Genomic DNA, 21,397 nt, shown 5'->3' with positions numbered 1-21,397 from the left:
AGCTCTTTATAGATTTTGGATACTAGCCCTTTGTCCGATATGTCATTTTCAAATATCTTTTCCCATTCCGTTGGTTGCCTTTTAGTTTTGTTGGTGGTTTCCTTTGCTGTGCAGAAGCTTTTTATCTTCATAAGGTCCCAGTAATTCACTTTTGCTTTTAATTCCCTTGCCTTTGGGGATATGTCGAGTAAGAGATTGCTACGGCTGAGGTCAGAGAGGTCTTTTCCTGCTTTCTCCTCTAAGGTTTTGATGGTTTCCTGTCTCACATTCAGGTCCTTTATCCATTTTGAGTTTATTTTTGTGAAAGGTGTGAGAAAGTGGTCTAGTTTCAACATTCTGCATGTTGCTGTCCAGTTCTCCCAGCACCATTTGTTAAAGAGGCTGTCTTTTTTCCATTGGATGTTCTTTCCTGCTTTGTCAAAGATGAGTTGGCCATACGTTTGTGGGTCTAGTTCTGGGGTTTCTATTCTGTTCCATTGGTCTATGTGTCTGTTTTTGTGCCAATACCATGCTGTCTTGATGATGACAGCTTTGTAGTAGAGGCTAAAGTCTGGGATTGTGATGCCTCCTGCTTTGGTCTTCTTCTTCAAAATTCCTTTGGCTATTCGGGGCCTTTTGTGGTTCCATATGAATTTTAGGATTGCTTGTTCTAGTTTCGAGAAGAATGCTGGTGCAATTTTGATTGGGATTGCATTGAATGTGTAGATAGCTTTGGGTAGTATTGACATTTTGACAATATTTATTTTTCCAATCCATGAGCAGGGAATGTCTTTCCATTTCTTTAAATCTTCTTCAATTTCCTTCGTAAGCTTTCTATAGTTTTCAGCATACAGATCCTTTACATCTTTGGTTAGATTTATTCCTAGGTATTTTATGCTTCTTGGTGCAATTGTGAATGGGATCAGTTTCTTTATTTGTCTTTCTGTTGCTTCATTGTTAGTGTATAAGAATGCAACTGATTTCTGTACATTGATTTTGTATCCTGCGACTTTGCTGAATTCATGTATCAATTCTAGCAGACTTTTGGTGGAGTCTATCGGATTTTCCATGTATAATATCATGTCATCTGCAAAGAGCGAAAGCTTGACTTCATCTTTGCCAATTTTGATGCCTTTGATTTCCTTTTGTTGTCTGATTGCTGATGCTAGAACTTCCAGCACTATGTTAAACAACAGCAGTGAGAGTGGGCATCCCTGTCGTGTTCCTGATCTCAGGGAAAAAGCTCTCAGTTTTTCCCCGTTGAGGATGATGTTAGCTGTGGGCTTTTCATAAATGGCTTTTACGATCTTTAAGTATGTTCCTTCTATCCCGACTTTCTCAAGGGTTTTTATTAAGAAAGGGTGCTGGATTTTGTCAAAGGCCTTTTCTGCATCGATTGACAGGATCATATGGTTCTTCTCTTTTTTTTTTGTTAATGTGATGTATCACGTTGATTGATTTGCGAACGTTGAACCAGCCCTGCATCCCGGGAATGAATCCCACTTGATCATGGTGAATAATTCTTTTTATATGCCGTTGAATTCGATTTGCTAGTATCTTATTGAGAATTTTTGCATCCATATTCATCAGGGATATTGGCCGGTAGTTCTCTTTTTTTACTGGGTCTCTGTCTGGTTTAGGAATCAAAGTAATACTGGCTTCATAGAATGAGTCTGGAAGTTTTCCTTCCCTTTCTATTTCTTGGAATAGCTTGAGAAGGATAGGTATTATCTCTGCTTTAAACGTCTGGTAGAACTCCCCTGGGAAGCCATCTGGTCCTGGACTCTTATTTGTTGGGAGATTTTTGATAACGGATTCAATTTCTTCGCTGGTTATGGGTCTGTTCAAGCTTTCTATTTCCTCCTGATTGAGTTTTGGAAGAGTGTGGGTGTTCAGGAATTTGTCCATTTCTTCCAGGTTGTCCAATTTGTTGGCATATAATTTTTCATAGTATTCCCTGATAATTGTTTGTATCTCTGAGGGATTGGTTGTAATAATTCCATTTTCATTCATGATTTTATCTATTTGGGTCATCTCCCTTTTCGTTTTGAGAAGCCTGGCTAGAGGTTTGTCAATTTTGTTTATTTTTTCAAAAAACCAACTCTTGGTTTCGTTGATCTGCTCTACAGTTTTTTTAGACTCTATATTGTTTATTTCTGCTCTGATCTTTATTATTTCTCTTCTTCTGCTGGGTTTGGGGTGTCTTTGCTGTTCTGCTTCTATTTCCTTTAGGTGTGCTGTTAGATTTTGTATTTGGGATTTTTCTTGTTTCTTGACATAGGCCTGGATTGCAATGTATTTTCCTCTCAGGACTGCCTTTGCTGCGTCCCAAAGCGTTTGGATTGTTGTATTTTCATTTTCGTTTGTTTCCATATATTTTTTAATTTCTTCTCTAATTGCCTGGTTGACCCACTCATTCGTTAGTAGGGTGTTCTTTAACCTCCATGCTTTTGGAGGTTTTCCAGACTTTTTTCTGTGGTTGATTTCAAGCTTCATAGCATTGTGGTCTGAAAGTATGCATGGTATAATTTCAATTCTGGTAAACTTATGGAGGGCTGTTTTGTGACCCAGTATATGATCTATCTTGGAGAACGTTCCATGTGCACTCGAGAAGAAAGTATATTCTGTTGCTTTGGGATGCAGAGTTCTAAATATATCTGTCAAGTCCATCTGATCCAATGTCTCATTCAGGGCCCTTGTTTCTTTATTGATCGTGTGTCTAGATGATCTATCCATTTCTGTAAGTGGGGTGTTAAAGTCCCCTGCAATTACCACATTCTTATCCATAAGGTTGCTTATGTTTATGAGTAGTTGTTTTATATATTTGGGGGCTCCGGTATTCGGCGCATAGACATTTATAATTGTTAGCTCTTCCTGATGAATAGACCCTGTAACTATTATATAATGTCCTTCTTCATCTCTTGTTACAGCCTTTAATTTAAAGTCTAGTTTGTCTGATATAAGTATGGCTGCTCCAGCTTTCTTTTGGCTTCCAGTAGCATGATAAATAGTTCTCCATCCCCTCACTCTCAATCTAAAGGTGTCCTCAGGTCTAAAATGAGTCTCTTGTAGACAGCAAATAGATGGGTCTTGTTTTTTTTTATCCATTCTGATACCCTATGTCTTTTGGTTGGCGCATTTAATCCATTTACATTCAGTGTTATTATAGAAAGATACGGGTTTAGAGTCATTGTGATGTCTGTATGTTTTATGCTTGTAGTGATGTCTCTGGTACTTTGTCTCACAGGGTCCCCCTTAGGATCTCTTGTAGGGCTGGTTTAGTGGTGACAAATTCCTTCAGTTTTTGTTTGTTTGGGAAGACCTTTATCTCTCCTTCTATTCTAAATGACAGACTTGCTGGATAAAGGATTCTCGGCTGCATATTTTTTCTGTCTAGCACACTGAAAATCTCGTGCCAATTCTTTCTGGCCTGCCAAGTTTCAAAAGAGAGATCAGTCACGAGTCTTATAGGTCTCCCTTTATATGTGAGGGCACGTTTACCCCTTGCTGCTTTCAGAATTTTCTCTTTATCCTTGTATTTTGCCAGTTTCACTATGATATGTCGTGCAGAAGATCGGTTCAAGTTACGTCTGAAGGGAGTTCTCTGTGCCTCTTGGATTTCAATGCCTTTTTCCTTCCCCAGTTCAGGGAAGTTCTCAGCTATTATTTCTTCCAGTACCCCTTCAGCACCTTTCCCTCTCTCTTCCTCCTCTGGGATACCAATTATGCGTATATTATTTCTTTTTAGTGTATCACTTAGTTCTCTAATTTTCCCCTCATACTCCTGGATTTTTTTATCTCTCTCTCAGCTTCCTCTTTTTCCATAACTTTATCTTCTAGTTCACCCATTCTCTCCTCTGCCTCTTCAATCCGAGCTGTGGTGGTTTCCATTTTGTTTTGCATTTCATTTAAAGCGTTTTTCAGCTCCTCATGACTGTTCCTTAGTCCCTTGATCTCTGTAGCAAGGGATTCTCTGCTGTCCTCTATACTGTTTTCAAGCCCGGCTATTAATTTTATGACTATTATTCTAAATTCACTTTCTGTTATATTATTTAAATCCTTTTTGATCAGCTCATTAGCTGTTGTTATTTCCTGGAGATTCTTCTAAGGGGAATTCTTCCGCTTGGTCATTTTGGATAGTCCCTGCCGTGGTGAGGACCTGCAGGGCACTTCCCCTGTGCTGTGGTGTATAACTGGAGTTGGTGGGCGGGGCCGCACTCCGACCTGATGTCTGCCCCCAGTCCACCGCTGGGGCCACAGTCAGACTGGTGTGTGCCTTCTCTTCCCCTCTCCTAAGGGCGGGATTCACTGTGGGGTGGTGTGGCCCGTCTGGGCTACTTGCACACTGCCAGGCTTGTGATGCTGGGGATCTGGCGTATTAGCTGGGGTGGGTAGGCAGGGTGCACAGGGGCAGGAGGGGCAGGCTTAGCTCGCTTCTCCTTAGGTGATCCACTTCAGGAGGGGCCCTGTGGCAGCGGGAGGGAGTCAGATCCGCTGCCGGAGGTTTGGCTCCGCAGAAGCAGAGTTGGGTGTTTGTGCGGAGCGAGCAAGTTCCCTGGTGGGAACTGGTTCTCTTTGGGATTTTGGTTGGGGGATGGGTGGGGGAGATGGCGCTGGCGAGCGCCTTTGTTCCCCACCAAACTGAGCTCTGTCGTCTGGGGGCTCAGCAGCTCTCCCTCCCTTTGTCCTCCAGCCTTCCCGCTTTCCGAGGAGAGCTGTTAACTTATGACCTCCCAGAAGCTAAGTCGCGCTTGCTGTCGGAACACAGTCCGTCAGACCCCTCCACTTTTCAGCCACACTCGGGGGCTCTGCTTGGCTGGGAGCCGCCCCTCTGCCCCGGCTCCCTCCCGCCAGTCCGTGGAGCGCGCACCGCCTTGCCGCCCTTCCTACCCTCTTCCGTAGGCCTCTCGTCTGCGCTTGGCTCCGGCGACTCCGTTCTGCTAATCCTCTGGCGGTTTTCTGGGTTATTTAGGCAGGTGTAGGTGGAATCTAATTGATCAGCAGGACGCGCGGTGAGCCCAGCGTCCTCCTACGCCGCCATCTTCCCTTCCCAGCTAGAATCAGGGTGTATTTAAAGGGTGTCAAAATTAATGTCTAGCTTCATCAACTCCAATGAGCAAATGAAAATCTAAAAGGAATTGGCTGAACCAATTGTTAGACTAATTGGTGTCTTTGTTCAGAATACTGAACTGAGGCTATTCTTTCCCTGTTGCTACTGAGAAATTCATTTGAATTCAAACTATTAGTCATTTAATATGTATTACACACCTTCTATTTGCAAACAACAACAAAAAGATCCACATTTATAAAATGAAATAAGCATAAATAATACCCTCCCAGCATCAGAAAATCTCTAGCATTTTCAAAACATAAACATAAACCTGAACATCTCAAAATACATGTCCTATTGCCCAGCATACACAGTATCACTTCCAGGCATAGTTCAACATTCTAGACTTTATGGTCCTAGATTTCTGGCATACTTCTATGACAGCAGTTAATGTATTATACCATAAATCTTTGTTATAAATCCAATTCATCCACTAGTCTAGGAGCTCACAAAGGGCAAGGACTGTGTTTTACTTAGTGTTGTATTTTCAGTCCTTGCATAATGCCTGGACCATGGTAGGAGGTCAATAAGTGGAGAAGTGGGGACGCTTTTCCAAGAGCTTTATGTTTCCTTCCATGGGCATAGAGCTCTGCCAACTGTAATGCTCCTGGCCACTTTTTCTCTCCCGTCTGATTCTTCTATTTTATTTATTTTGTACAGAACCTGGGAGGGCAAAGGGTGCAATTTATTGCTCTTTCAAACCCAACCAGATCTATAGGAGGAAAGATGATAGGACAAATAAATTAGCCTGTTCCACATTCCTACTTCACTTTAAATTGTCATTGAATATATAATAACCAACTAGAAAAAGAGAGCAAACACTTCTAAACTTCAAAAAGCTATTCTGGTCAAAGCAGATGCCAGAAATAGACAGAAGAGTTTGTGAGATTCTGATTGTACCTGAATCCATTTGCACCTCTTTCACACAAAGGAATTTGTGTACTTACACACACACACACACACACACAATACTCATTAGAGATCTAAGACACCATTAATAATGGTAATACATATTCATAAATGTTTTTAAACTGTATCATTTATGCATTCGACATAAATAGATCTTTGAGTACTATTTTAATCTTATACTACAATTATATATTTAGGACACATTACCCATAGATTTAAAAATTCAAAAAATATTCAAAATGTACTATGTTTGCCTCACAGCTGAGTTTTGAAATGGTGCATTCCAGATTCCGTATGTGAAATTAAAAGCTCTCTGACTGAATCAAATGACAGGTTCAGTCTCCTCTACTACTGATCCAGTTATGTGATTTGGGACAGATTTCTTACCTCTCTGTGCCTCATGTTTCTTCATGTGTAAAATTAGGGGTCAACTAGATAGTCTCATAGGTCCCTGTTTTAGCACCGAAGTTTTATCATTCTAATATAATTATGGTACTTGTATTTTTTTCTACTATAGTCCTAAGCTGTCCTTAAAATCTTCTGTCTTTATTTTTTTTTAATCTTTGAGTTTCTGGTAATATTATTGCACCCCAGTGGACAGGGCTCTATGTATACCTGTTATGTTATGCTATCTATACCGGTTTTGGGAAACACTCTACTTCTAACATATTATTAGGGTAATAACAAAGAATTTCTGCAGCCATGTAAAAAGTAGAAATTAATTAATTATCAGATCAATAGCTTAATTAAGCCAATAATAGGTTATAATGGAAGGAATGTAAGAACATGATGGTTTATTAAAGCAGGGACATCCTTTTGTAAGGGTAAGAATAACAGAAATGGAACCAACAGGTGGTTAATTCCACTTTCCAGAATATAGACAACGTACATGAAACTGGCCTGACAAAAAAGTGGTCTAATCAGCCTAAGTCATACAGAGAAAATATCATGATAGAAAATAAACCATTCAGCAGTAACAGTTCTGAGCATCGTGTAAAACAATATTATTGGCAGGAGCTTTACCTTCAAGCTACCAGCCTCACTGGAACTTCAAAATTATACAATTCATTGCCTGGGAACATGCCAGCCATCAGCAGGGGAGGGAGGCGGTATCTTTTTTTGTAAGAAAGCTTGAAATTTTTTAAAGGTACATTATGAAATGGCTTGGCAGAAGCTTGGCATGTAAATACTAAGGTTAGCATATTCTTTGTTGTAGCTCTACAGAATGTTAAGCACTGTATTTTAAAAATCTTAACATTTTAGAGTGCTTAAAATGAGTACTCTTCCCATTTAATGGGAGCCTTTTTTCCCCTCTGATGGGCAGACTATGAGGTTTTATAAGTGCTTTCCCTAAGTCTTAGAATCAAAGAGGTTTGATTGGTTCTTTCTTTCACAAGCTTATTTTATTGTGTTGGATGATGACTTGGCTTTTCATGTAACCCTGGCAGAAAGGGATTTGTTTACACTCCCCTAGGTTCTGGGAGGAGATTTAGGCCCCTGAGGAAGAAGGCAGTTCTGGCTAACATTGAGAAGCTAGGATTTGGTAGTACAGTTGCATAATGAGGCCACATTCTACCCAGGACTGAACACAACTGGCAGAGTTAACAAACTCCAAGCATTTGATGCAAAAGTGAAAGTTTCTTTAGTCTTCTTTGTGAATGAAACTGTATACTTTAACCTGTGGTTCTGGAGGCCAGTTAGAATAAACCATTTATAATGACACAATTAATCATGGCATCTAGAAGTTATGTATCGACATCTTTTCACCAGAGTACAAAGAAGCCAAGAGAGCTAACACAACAGAAAGAAATAGACCAGCTAGCTTCTTCCATTCTTTGTAATGTATTAGAAAATGATGAAGATTTCAATATAAAATATATTGGTGAAATCATAATAGGATTAATCATCCTGCAAAAAGGAGAAAACTATTAAAATACCTTTGCATTCAGCATTGTTGGATTTCAAACGGTCTTAGTTACTGAGGCACTTGTTCTAACATGTAAGAGTTTCACCTCTCAGCCACAAAGCTAATCAACCATGAAACTCATTATATTCCACATAGAGAATACAGTATAGCCCTTGTCGATCACCTTAGAATTTATAGCCAGAAGATATGAACTGCCCATCCTACCCCAACTTGTCAGACACTATAAAGTTCAGATGGTATTTTCCCCAATGGTAACTATACCATGCAAACTCCAATTTTAACCTTCTTGTACAGGCAACAGTGTTTACATTTTTGTCTATGTTAACTCTTCAACTCTTCAGTAGAAGGGCATAAATTTAGAAAGAAAACCACGAGAAAATTGGCAATCCCTCCACAGTTGCCTCACAACATTAACTATTAGACAAGATGAATATTATAGTTTCTCTTTCTGCCTGACACATGAAAGTGACTATTAAACCAATGATAAACATGCATTCCCTAGTAGCTACAGAGAGATTTTCCAGATGACTGCAATGAATTATCCGCTAGATGTATGAAGTGCAAAAAGCTGGATGCAGAACAATGCATACGAATCTACTGACATAAAAACTATGGAAATGTATACATTTGCATTTATAAGGACACACATCAAACACTTGGGCTGGGAAACAGTACTTTTGCTTTGCCAGGAATATTTGAATTTTTAACAAATTAAATGGATTAATGTATTACTTGCATTAAAATGAAAACAATTTATAACATTTAGAACTAAAACTTCAGACACGGCCAAGACTTAATAATTCACACATATTCTGCTTTGCTTTGGAAGGATTATGTTTAGTCATTACATTCTCTGTGGCATATTTTACTGAAAAGGCATCAAGAACTTAGTCTAAAGTCAAAGGAAATTTGTGAGCATGCTGTTGCTCTACAGTACCTAAAATACTTTAGCATACCACCTAGCATTAAATCAGGCATGCCACAGACACTGGATGGATACGTGAACAATAGATGGAGGAACAGATAGATGGATAAAGCAATAATAATACGACTTCTTGAATTTACTGTTCATCTTGGTTGACTGATAAGAGAAACATGCAAACCTTTGGGGATGGTAGTTCCTTTGAGCAATTTTGATTGTGCAGTAGGTTTAGAATTGCTCGTTTTTACAGTGCCTCTAACTGCATTTGAAAGAGAATTTCTCATCCTGTTCACTGATAGCTTTTCAAGGTTTGATATGTTTCAGGAGTCACAAACCACTAAGCAAATTTTCAAGAGTTTTCAAAGGCAGTAAGCCCTATAAAAACTCTATTTGCCTCACCAAATGTGAAACTTCATCCCGTGAGTTCTTCTACTGCTCCAAATCACTAGTTTCATTATCTTCCGGTACCAGATATTCAAAGATTCTATTAATTTCTACAAAAATCAAAAAGGAAAAATAAATAGGAAATACTTGTCTAATTATTTCATTATACTTAAGGGACAGGTAATCAGTAAAATACCTATAACATTTCAAGTTTTCTTTAAATAATTGTGGTAACTGTCTTTCTTTTTGACTCATTCTTAAATTTAAATAAATGCTTTTTGAGATTAGAAGCAAGGGATTGGTTTATTTATGTATGATTTTATTGTGATAAGAACACTTAACATAAGACCTACCCTCTTAAACAGATTTTTTAAGTGTTTAATACAGTATTGTAAATTATAAACACAGAACTCTAGAATTTACTCATCTTGCATGACTAAAACTTTACACCTTTTTTTTTTAATGTTTGTTTAGTTTTGAGGTGGTGGGAGGGGCAGAGAGAGAGGGAGACATGATCCAAAGTAAGGCTCTGTGCTGTCAGCAAAGAGCCTGTTGCGGGGCTCAAACGCACGAACCATGAGATCAAGACCTGAGCAGAAGTCAGACGCTTATCCGACTGAGCCATCCAGGCACCCCTAGAACTTTATACCTGTTGATTAGCAGTTCCCCATTTCCACCCACCTTCCCCCCAGTTCCTGGAAACCACCATTCAATTCTCTGCTTCTATGAGTTTGACTATTTTAGATGACTTACATAAGTAGAATCATGCTTACATGATTCAATCAAGTCAAGAAACACTAGTGTTCTGTGACTGGCTTATTGTACTTAGTACAATACCCTCAAGGTTCATTCAAGTTGTCATATATTGCAGGATTTCTTTCTTTCTTTTTTATTTTTTGTTAACTCTCAATCTGTTGTAATTATGTTATGCTGGGGGTAAATAAATGAAGGTAATGGTCAAAATGGAAATAATCACATGCATTCACACACACACACACACACACACACACACACACACACACACACACACACACAACTGTTGAGTCACTTAAAGAGGTAGTAGAGACAGAAAGACCACAGGACTTCAGAAAAACATGTAGTTTGTTCTATATTCTAACATTGGGGCGGGACAGCTGTGCTTGATGTAGTGGGGGTGTGTACATAAAAAAGATACTACCCTTTGACTACCTTCTCCAAGCATCACATATTCTTGCTTTTTCACTGTTTCCTCCACTGTCCTTTCATCATAGTCTTAACATAGTCTTATGAACTATTCCATCTGCTCTCTACTCCCTCCACTTCCAGCCATGCTGCTTTTGACTTGGTATCCCAGAGAATATTCCTTCACTAGCTGTGTGATCTTCGAGTAGTCAGTGACCCACTGTGGCTCCTTATGTGTAAAATAAGAGTATCAGCCTGGACAGATCAAGGTTACTTCCAGTTCTTTTTTTTTTTTCTTTTTCTTTCTTTGTGTGTGTGTGTGTGTGTGTGTGTGTATGTGTGTGTGTGTTTTATTTATTTTTGAGAGAGAGACAGAGCATGAGTGAGAAAGGGGCAGAGAGAGAGGGAGACACAGAATCTGAAGCAGGCTCCAGGCTCTGAGCTGTCAGCACAGAGCCCGACGCGGGGCTCGAACTCACGAACCGTGAGATCATGACCTGAGCCGAAGTCAGACGCTTAACTGACTGAGTCACCCAGGTGCCCCTTTCCAGTTCTACCATTTGATATTTTCATGTCTTTTATAGAATTATTTCGGATGTAAATATCAAGGCTTATCACCCTTTAATGTCCTATCTCTTATGTTGCTGCTGTTCTCTCTTATCAATAATACTGGCAGATCTCAGACTGTTCTCACAAACCCTGTCTCAACAATTCAGATGTTCCTGAGTGTCTAGTGATGATTGAATCCAATCAGGAAAACATGCCAATGGCTCATGGTCACAAGAATTAAAAGATAACATATGTGGGCATGCTATAACACATACTGATAAATGTTTACATTAGTAACATCAGCACTAAAATGATAATAGTAACCAAGGGTTGGTAGACATTACGTAGACTCAAGATTGGGTGAATTCATCTTTAAGATAGCTTTAATTAATAGACCTTTAAGCCCTGTGAGTCTATGACTACCAATACATTGCTCTAGTAATAGAGTGAGATAACTGGGACTAGTCCCACATTCTGGTCAAAGTAAGATGCGATGTCACCTGAAGAAATGACTTGTCCTATGATATCAATTTCATCAACATTAAATACCAATACTATGAAAATATCATCTTCCAGTTGTTTATATTCTGAACATATTGTCTGATGACTACTGGCAGCAATGCAGAACTGCTGAGCAATTTAGTTAAAGGAGTGGGGACATAGGGTATAATGGAGAAATGTACAGATTAAGGTAACCAGTGTTTTTTAATTATCCATCTAGATGTGAAAACTAAGAGTCAATAAATCTACAAGTGTCCAAGTAAGGATAGTTGTTTTTAAACATACTCCTAATTTTAACCCATGTAAAGCCTTTTACTGAAATTTTCTAATTTAGCATGACGAAAAGAATGACTAGCTTTAAATTTTTTTTAATCTTTATTTAATTTTGAGAGAGAGACAGAGACAGAGTGTGAACAGGGGAGGAACAGAGAGAGAGAGGGAGACACAGAATCCAAAGCAGGCTCCAGACTACCAGCCGTCAGCACAGAGCCCAACACAGGGCTTGAACTCATGAACTGTGAGATAGTGACCTTAGCGGAAGTCGGACATTTAACTGGCTGAGCCACCCGGGTGCCCAAGAATGACTAGCTTTTAAAGTGCACTTGAGGGGCGCCTGGGTGGCGCAGTCGGTTGAGCGTCCGACTTCAGCCAGGTCGCGATCTCGCGGTCCGTGAGTTCGAGCCCCGCGTCAGGCTCTGGGCTGATGGCTCAGAGCCTGGAGCCTGTTTCCGATTCTGTGTCTCCCTCTCTCTCCGCCCCTCCCCCGTTCATGCTCTGTCTCTCTCTGTCCCAAAAATAAATAAACATTGAAAAAAAAATTAAAAAAAAAAATAAATAAAGTGCACTTGAATGGCAAATTCCCTTTATAAAATAACATATGAATGCAAGCTCAGTTTAAGACTGCAACTTTGAAATTGTCTAAAATATTTTCTACCAATGAACAATGAAATTCATTCATTACTATTTATATTCCTCTTTTCAAATAAATGCTTTAACCTTAGTATTTTTATAGCTCCTTCCTTTACATCCTCACAAATAAAATCTCTTAGTTCCAGACAGACATTTAGTAAAAATATAATTCATCTCGCCTATCTCACTCTATCTATATGGCCTCTAAGTCTTACAAGTATAGGTAGAAATTGTCCATAGAAAATTGTTCTTGTCTATAGTTTTCTGGAAATTTCCATGTTCAATTAACCACAGTTTAAGTTAATCAGAACATCTAGGAAATGAACACTGGTGAGACTGAATGAGGCAGAAAATTTGATTGTGTTATACATGAAATTCAGCTATTCAGTGAAATTCTCCAATTGTGGTAATTCCACTGTCCTGATTACAATTATTTCATCTATGTGGTGCATATATATTTTAATCTTCTCCTGACACTGTCTGTTTTTGTAAATGAATTTGTCTTCCCAGCTATTCACAAATACATTTGCATTATTGAGGTCATGTCTGACTATAGGGCTTGGTTCCATGATTTAAATAATATTTAATCTTAGCTCCTAAGATTATTTTTGCATTAGATAATAATTTATTGGAATCCACTGGCAAATAATAAAGGTATCATTTTCTGTTAATGAGTTTGACAAAGGAGGATTCATATCCTTATATTTTTAAAAGAAACATTTCTTGACCTTGAATACATTGATAAAACTCCTGATATCATTAAACATTCATAACAGAATATTAGATTTCACAGGTTTTAGTCAAAAGTCCCTCTAGGTATGGGCAGAATTCCTCTACAATCAGAGCCCAAATAGGATTTCAGCCTATGTGGCCTTATCTTTTGGAAGTTAGCCCATTCCTGTTATATTTTACGTCTAGATTTCCCTTCCCTCCTTCTATCCTTTCTTCCTGCTGCTCTCCCTGCCTTCTTTCTTTCCTCCCTTCTTCCTTCCTTTCCTAGCACCTTTTTTCCTTTGTTCTTCCTTCCTTTCTTTCTACACTGGGTGTCAAAATTGCTTTTTCCACTTTTCACTGTTGAGGCTGGATTCTATAAGGAAAAGGTACCAAAAAAAAAGCTGAAAATTCTAACTTGATCAGAAAAGCAAGAAATATATGGGGGCAAGTGACATATTCTTTAATGTCCCCTTCTAATTCCTCCCCACTTAGGCTTATTTTTATTTTATATTTCAATCAATTTATACAACAAAACCTAAGACAAGCACTTATGCTTTAGAGGTTTTAAACTTGTTTCATTTTTCAATTCTTAAGCAGCTATTTATGTAAAGATTGTTAAATTTTTCTTCAAAAAGAAAAAAATTCCATCATTCATAATTTACTGAAATTTTGCTAAGTTTAAAAACATTTCTGTTGGAGAACTGATGTGGTCTTGAATCAGTACCTAGATGTTCCCAGTACCGGTCCAAACTCCATTACTGATTGACTGACAGCATGGTCTTAGAAATGATGTAATTTCTTTATTAGCATTTTGGCTAAAGTAGGGACAGTGATAACATCCTAACAAAAAAAAAGGTGATTTGTTATAAATGGATTGTGTAGGAATACAAATTGCTTTCACTGACAGTTTGGTCATACAATTCAATAACCAAGCCCTGAATGATACTGCCGTAGCCCAGGGATTCCAAGTCTATTGTGAAGTTGTGTAGGGGACAAAGAAAGAGAGGAAGAGATTTTCAATCAAGCAAATCTAACAATAAGATCTGGCAGACTTGGGCACCTGAGTGGCTCAGTGGGTTAAGCATCGGACTTCAGCTCAGGTCATGATCTTGCAGTCCACGAGTTCGAGCCCTGCGTCAGGCTGACAGATTGGAGCCTGGAGCCTGCTTCACATTCTGTGTCTCCCTCTCTCTGCCCTTCTCTGTGCCCTTCTCTGTCTCTGCTCTCTCTCTCAAAAATGAATAAACATTAAAAAAAAAATCTGTCAGGGTCAACTGTGCAGATGGGTTGAATATGGACTTCTTTAATTATTAATGTATTGTTTATTCCTGTGTCATCTAAGGACAATGGGTCTATTCAGATTGTCTCATGCTACAAATGACTGCAACTTAAAGACTAATGATACATAAAAATATAATATTAGGAAAGCCACTCATGAACTCCTGGGGAGTTGAGGTAACAACCAGATGCTTATACATCTAAAGTAGTTCGTATAACATCATCTGATTAGGTTTTCTTGATAAAGGAAAGTTTTTACTGTGTAATCCCAAATTGTTATAAAGGATTCTCTTTTCTGTCTCGTATCTTTTCCGTTGATTCACACTGGGTGTAGAGATAGGTAAGTAGGAAAAATATTTCTTAGTCATATAATTACCTTGGAGCTCCAACAGTATAATTGTAAACTCCAGAATCTTTAATGATAAGGTAATTACATCCTTTGGTCATTTAATCTTCACCTCTTACAGAGTTCTTGCAAGAATTTGTACCTTTTTTCTGAGGGGGAAATTTGTGCCATGAAAATTCACCTTAAGTGGGATAAAGCACTGGTGGAGAGCACAATATTCGTTAAGGCACTTGTTTCTTATTATATAAGAGATTCTTATGTAAAGGAAGGTGTTACAGGTAAAATGATTTCGTTTGCTGACTCACTTTATTGAGCCTTATTGAGCTAAACAATCAAATGACAACCACAAATGTTGAAATTAGACATTTGACCGGTTTATGAGACATTTCTACCTGGGTATCCCAAAGGCGCCCAATCCTGACATGTTTCAAACTAAGCCTACGTACACATACACAGTCAGCCAAACCTGCTATTTTTCCTACACTCCTGATTTCAGCTAACTGTACCAACTTCCTCTCTAACCACACTACCTTAGTGCAGGCCCTCTTCACATCTCACCTGGCTATTGCTAATGACTCCTGATCCTTCATTCTTACCTCTTCCCAATCCAACCCGCACACTGCTCCTAAGGCAATCTTTATTTTGAGTAACATTTAATAAGATTTTCTTTTACCTGGGTATCTGCTTTGAGAAGTACCTGGTCAAGATCTTAGTCCATTTTAAAAAGTGGGCTGTCTTTTTCTTTTTGACTTGTAGGAGTTCCTCTCATAATCTGAATGTAAGTCTTGGGTACCGGAGTTCTTCATGCTGGATATTAATCTTTGTACTGCCAAAACTATTAGTACTGTCAATACCTTTTCCTACTCTGAGTTGTATTTTCACCATCTCAAAGATGTCCACTGATGAAAAGAAGTTTTAAATTTTAATGAAGTCCAATTTATCCACCTTTTCCTTTATAATTAGTGCTTTTTTTGGACCTGTATAAGAATACCTGTCTGCCTCAAGTGATGAAGATACATTTATATGTGATTACTACAGAAGTTCCATTACTTTACTTTTCATATTTAGTTCTAAATTCTATGTAGAAGGCTTTGGGTTTTCACTCTTTGGATGTGAAAAGTTTGGAAGTCATCACTCCTGTCTTCACAGCAAGAAGAAACCTGAACAAACAAAAAATCAGTAACTCTCCTTAGATTCGTAAGAAAGTTCTGGTCACAGAGCAAACCATTTCCTCAAAAACTGGAGACAGGCAAATACAGAAATTCACCACTTATCAGGAGCAGAAGCTACTGTCTGAAGCCAGCACCCATAGGGATGCTTAAATTGTAATTGACAAATTGCTGGTCACTCAGTATGAACTAGCTTGAAAGTTAAAAACATCAGAGGGCCCAGCCTTAGGGAGACTCCAATACTTTCATAAGTTTTACCTTCAAGAGACCCATCAGGTTGTCATAGTGAGTGAGAAAAATCGCCTCTTGCTTCCAGCACGGAGAGGAGGAAAAGTAATCTTTTTGAAATATACACAGGGGGAAGTTATCCATTTTGAAATGTGCCTACAGCATTCTATTTCTCTTTCTAGTCTCTGTAATAAAGCCAGCTCCCAAGGGAAACTACTTTGCAAAAGCCTTATTTTACCAGGGCAAGGACAATTAGCCAATGCAACCCTCGGCTAGTCTCTCAGTCTCACATAGTGGGGGTGGGGAGCAGGGAGGAACCCCAAGAAACTGTTCTGAAAGTCACAGCCCAGGGACTCTTGCCAAAATACATAAATATATATGTATAATTTATATAAGTGTGTGTGTGTGTGTACACACAGTTATGAGATAACAGAACATTTTCCCTTCCTAATATCTTACCATCATATCAACAGAGCTCCAGGATAAATAACAAAGGATTACAACTAAGACAGCTGCAAGACACAGACTATTTAAGAAGTTACTAGGAAAACCCAAATACACAGAGGAAACAAAAACAAGATACTAGAAGAACCTGAAGCCTCTGATACCTGCAGCCATAGTCTAACTTCTAGCCAGATAAACAAAATTTCATACTAAAGACCTATATACCACAGTTCCTCTTGCCCAGTCAATACATTCTGTCTGGCTTTCAACAAAAAATCAAAAGGCATATTAATGGGAAAAAAAAATCATAGTTTGAATAGACACAAAAAGCTTTGCAGCAGACTCAGATTTGACATGATTTTAGAATTATCAGGCTAGTATTTAAAATAACTATGATTAGGGGCGCCTGGGTGGCGCAGTCGGTTAAGCGTCCGACTTCAGCCAGGTCACGATCTCGCGGTCCGTGAGTTCGAGCCCCGCGTCGGGCTCTGTGCTGGCAGCTCAGAGCCTGGAGCCTGCTTCCGATTCTGTGTCTCCCTCTCTCTGACCCTCCCCCGTTCATGCTCTCTCTCTGTCCCAAAAATGGATAAACGTTGAAAAAAAAAATAAAATAAAAAAAATAAAATAAAATAAAATAAAATAACTATGATTAGTATGTTAAGAGCTCTAACAGGAAAAGTGAACAACATGCAAGAATTTACAGATAATATAAGCAGAGAAATAGAAACTCTAAGAAAAAATTTAAAAAAATACATGGAGACAAGTGAAAATGAAAACACAACGGTCCAAAATCTCTGGGATGAAGCAAAAGCTATTCTAGGAGGGAACATTATTGCAATATAGGTCTACCTCAAGAAGAAAGAAAAATCTCAAATAAACAACCTAACCCTTCCACCTAACAGAGCTAGAAAAAGAAGAACCAACAAAGTCAAAAAACACCAGTTATTAATATAAATTCTGGAAAATGTTCCATGTACACTTTGAAAGAATGTGTATTCCACTGCCTTTTGATGAAATGTTCTAAATATATCTGTTAGGTCTACCTGGCCCAATGTGTCATTCAAAAACAGTTTCCTTGTTAATATTCCATCTGGATGATATATCCACTGATGAAAGTGGGGTGTTAAGGTCCCCAACTATTATTGCATCACTATCAATTTCTTCCTTTATGTTTGTTAATAGTTGCTTTATGTATTTGGGTGCTTCCATGTTGGGTGAATAAACATTTACAATTGTTACATCTTCTTTTTGGACTGTTCAGCTTACAATTATATAGTGTCCTTCTATCTCCTATTATGGTCTTTGTTTTAAACTCTGTTTTGTTCTATGTAAGTACTGCTACCCCAGATTTCTTTTTGCATTCATTTGCATGATAGATGTATCTCTATCCCCTCACTTTCAATCTGCAGGTGTCTTTAGGTCTAAAATGAGTCTCTTGTAGGCAGCATACAGTCGGGTCTTGCTTTTATATCCATTCAGTCGCCCTATGTCTGTCTGTCTATCTATTTATTTATTTATTTATTTATTTATTTATTTATTTGAGAGAGACGGGCAGAGAAAGAGAGGGAGAGAGAGAGAAAGGATCCTAAGCAGACTCTGCATTGTCAGTATGGAGACTGACACAAGGCTCGAACTCACAAACTGTGAGATCATGACATGAGCAGAAATCAAGAGTCAGATGCTTAACCAACAGAGCCACCCAGGTGCCCCACCTTATGTCTTTTGATTGGAGTGTTTAGTCCATTTACATTCAAAGTAATTATTGGTAGGCATTTACATCTTGCCATTTTGTTACTTGGTTTACAATTGATTTTGTAGTTCTTCTCTGTTCCTTTCTACTCCTGTTCTCTTTCATGGTTTGCTGGCTTTCTTTAGTGATATATCTGGATTTTTTTCTCTTTATTTTTTTATATCAATTATAGGTTTTTTATTTGTGGTTACTATGAGGTTTATATATAATCCTAAGCATATAGCAGTCTATGAATACAATCCCATTTACAGCTGCACCAAAAAGAATAAAATCCCTAAAAATAAACCTAACCAGGGAAGAGAAAGATCTGAACTCTGAAAACCGTAAAACACTGATGAAAGAAATTGAATATGACACAAACAGGTAGAAAGATATTCCATGTTCACAGATTAGAAAAACCAATATTATATCCATACTACCCAAAGCAATCCATATATTTAATGCAATCTCTATCAAAACACCAAAAGCATTTTTCACAGAACTAGAACAAACAATCCTAAAATTTGTATGGAACCACAGAAGACCATAAATAGCAAAACAAACTTAAAGAACAAACCTGGAAGTATCACAATCTCAGATTTCAAGAAATATTACAAAGCTATAGTAATCAAAACAGTATGGTACTGGCACAAAAATAGACACATAAATCAATAGAGAGCTCTAAATAAACACATGACTGTATGGTCAGTTAATCTACAACAAAGGAGGCAAGAGTATACAATGGGAAAAAGACAGTCTTATTAAGAAATGGTGCCAGGAAAAATGTCAGCTACATGCAAAAGAATGAAACTGGACCACTTTCTTTTTTTTTTTTTAATGTTTTTTTGTTTTTGTTTTTGTTTTTTTGAGAGAGAGAAAGAGAGAGACCGACCACAGGAGGGGCAGAAAGATGGGGAGAGAGAGAAACTTAAGCAGGCTCCATGCTCAGCACGGAGCCCAACGCAGGGTCTCAATCTCATGACCCTGAGATCATGATGTGAACCAAAATCAAGACTCAGATGCTTAACTGGATGCTTAACCGACTGAGTCACCCAGGTGCCCCTGGACCACTTTCTTACACCATACATAAAAATAAACTCAAAATGGATTAAGGACATAATGTGAGACCTGAAACCATAAAATTCCTAGAAGAAAACATAGGCAGTAATCTTGACATCAGTCTTAGAAACATATTTCAGGGCCTCTGGGTGGCTTAGTTCGTTGAGCATCTGACTCTTGATTTTTGGTCAGGTCATGGTCTCAAGGTTTGTGAGATGAGCCCTGCATCGGGCTCTGTGCTGACAGCATGTACGTAGCCTTCCTGGAATTCTGTCTCTCTCCCTCTCTCTGCCCACCCCCCTGAGGTCTCTCTCACTCTCTCTCCCAAAATAGATAAACATTTTTTAAAAAAGAAAGAAACGTTTTTCTACACATGTCGCCTTTGGCAAAAGAAACAAAAGCAAAATTAAACTACTGGGAATAAATCAAAATAAAAAGCTTTTGCATAGTGAAGGCAACCATCAACAAAGAAAAAGCCCACGGAATGGAAGAAGATATTTGCAAATGATATATCCAATAAGGGGTTAATATACAAAAAATATAAAGAACTTATACAACCCAATAACAACACAAAATAATCCAATTTATATATGGGCAGAACAGACCTTTTCCCAAAGAAGACATACAGATGGTCAACAGACACATAAAAAAGATGTTCAACATCACTCATCACCAGGGAAATGCAAATCAAAACCACAATGAGATATCACCTCACACCTCTCAGAATGGCTAACATCAAAAACACAAGAGATAAAAAGTGTTGGTGAGAATGTGGAGAAGAGAGAACCTTCATGCACTGTTGGGGGGAATGCAAACTGGTGCAGCCACTGTGGAAAACAGTATGAAGGTTCTTCAAAGAATTAAAAATGGAATTACCGTATGATCCAGCAATTATACCACTGGGTATTTATTCAAAGAAAATGATAACACTGATTTGAAAAGATATATGCGCCTCTATGCTTAGTGTAGCACTATTCCCAATAGATATGGAAGCAACCCAAATGTTCATTGGTAGATGAATGGACAAAGAAGATGTGGTATATGTATATGTATAACATATACGCAATATTACTCAGCCATAAAAAAGAATGAAATCTTGCCGTTTGCAACACCACAGGATGGATCTAGAGTGAATAATGCTGAGTGAAATAAGTCAGAGAAAGACAAATACCATATGATTTCATTGTGGAATTTAAGAAACAAAACAAATGAACAAATTAAACAAACAAACAAAAGAGACTCCTAAGTAGAGTACAAACTGGTGGTTGCCAGAGGGGAGATGGGGCGGCGGTGACAGATGAAACAGGTGAAGGGGATTAAGGGTACACTTATTGTGATGAGCACTGAGTAATGTGCAGAATTTTGAATCACTATATTGTATACCTGAAATGAATATAACATTGCATGATAATTATACTAGAATTTAAAAAATAAATAAAAATTTAAAAATAATCAGTGGTTGCCAGAGATTCATGGAATGGGATGGGAGGGATTAATAGATGAAGCACAAGGGTACTTTAGGGCAGTGAAACCAGTCTGTACGATTATGTAATGATGGATACATGACTTTATGTACAAAACTCATAGAACTGTACAGCATCAAAAGAACCCTAATGTAAACTGTGAACTTTAGTTTTAAAAAATATATCCATATTGGGGCGCCTGGGTGGCGCAGTCGGTTAAGCGTCCGACTTCAGCCAGGTCACGATCTCGCGGTCTGTGAGTTTGAGCCCCGCGTCAGGCTCTGGGGCTGATGGCTCAGAGCCTGGAGCCTGTTTCTGATTCTGTGTCTCCCTCTCTCTGCCCCTCCCCCGTTCATGCTCTGTCTCTCTCTGTCCCAAAAATAAATAAACGTTGAAAAAAAAAAATATATCCATATTGGTTGACCAACTGTTAAAACTAGGAGAAGCTGTGAGCAGAGAAGAGGGAGTATATGAGAATTCTCTACACTGTCTATTTTTCTGTAAAATGTAGAAAACTAAAATAGGAAACACTATGCTACGACATAAAATCTGTTAATCTTTTAAAAGATCTACATAGAATTGATTTGTGCATATATTCTGAATTAGACATCATGAC

The 21,397-nt window shown here is 38.3% G+C and overlaps 1 long non-coding RNA gene across 1 annotated transcript in view; it reads right to left on the bottom strand.

Moving 5' to 3' along the window:
* The window catches only part of LOC123582261, a 52,527-nt gene that overhangs the window by 9,295 nt on the left and 21,835 nt on the right, over nucleotides 1-21,397 (bottom strand). Inside the window, exon 3 of the long non-coding RNA XR_006704289.1 lies at nucleotides 9,247-9,341. This is a non-coding gene — a long non-coding RNA (uncharacterized LOC123582261). The remainder of the gene's footprint in view (nucleotides 1-9,246; nucleotides 9,342-21,397) is intronic.

Source organism: Leopardus geoffroyi, chromosome B3 (assembly GCF_018350155.1).
Source record: "Leopardus geoffroyi isolate Oge1 chromosome B3, O.geoffroyi_Oge1_pat1.0, whole genome shotgun sequence".
Taxonomy (NCBI): domain Eukaryota; kingdom Metazoa; phylum Chordata; class Mammalia; order Carnivora; family Felidae; genus Leopardus; species Leopardus geoffroyi.
Note: the sequence above shows the minus strand (reverse complement) of the source record. Positions and strands in the feature narration are given on the sequence as shown.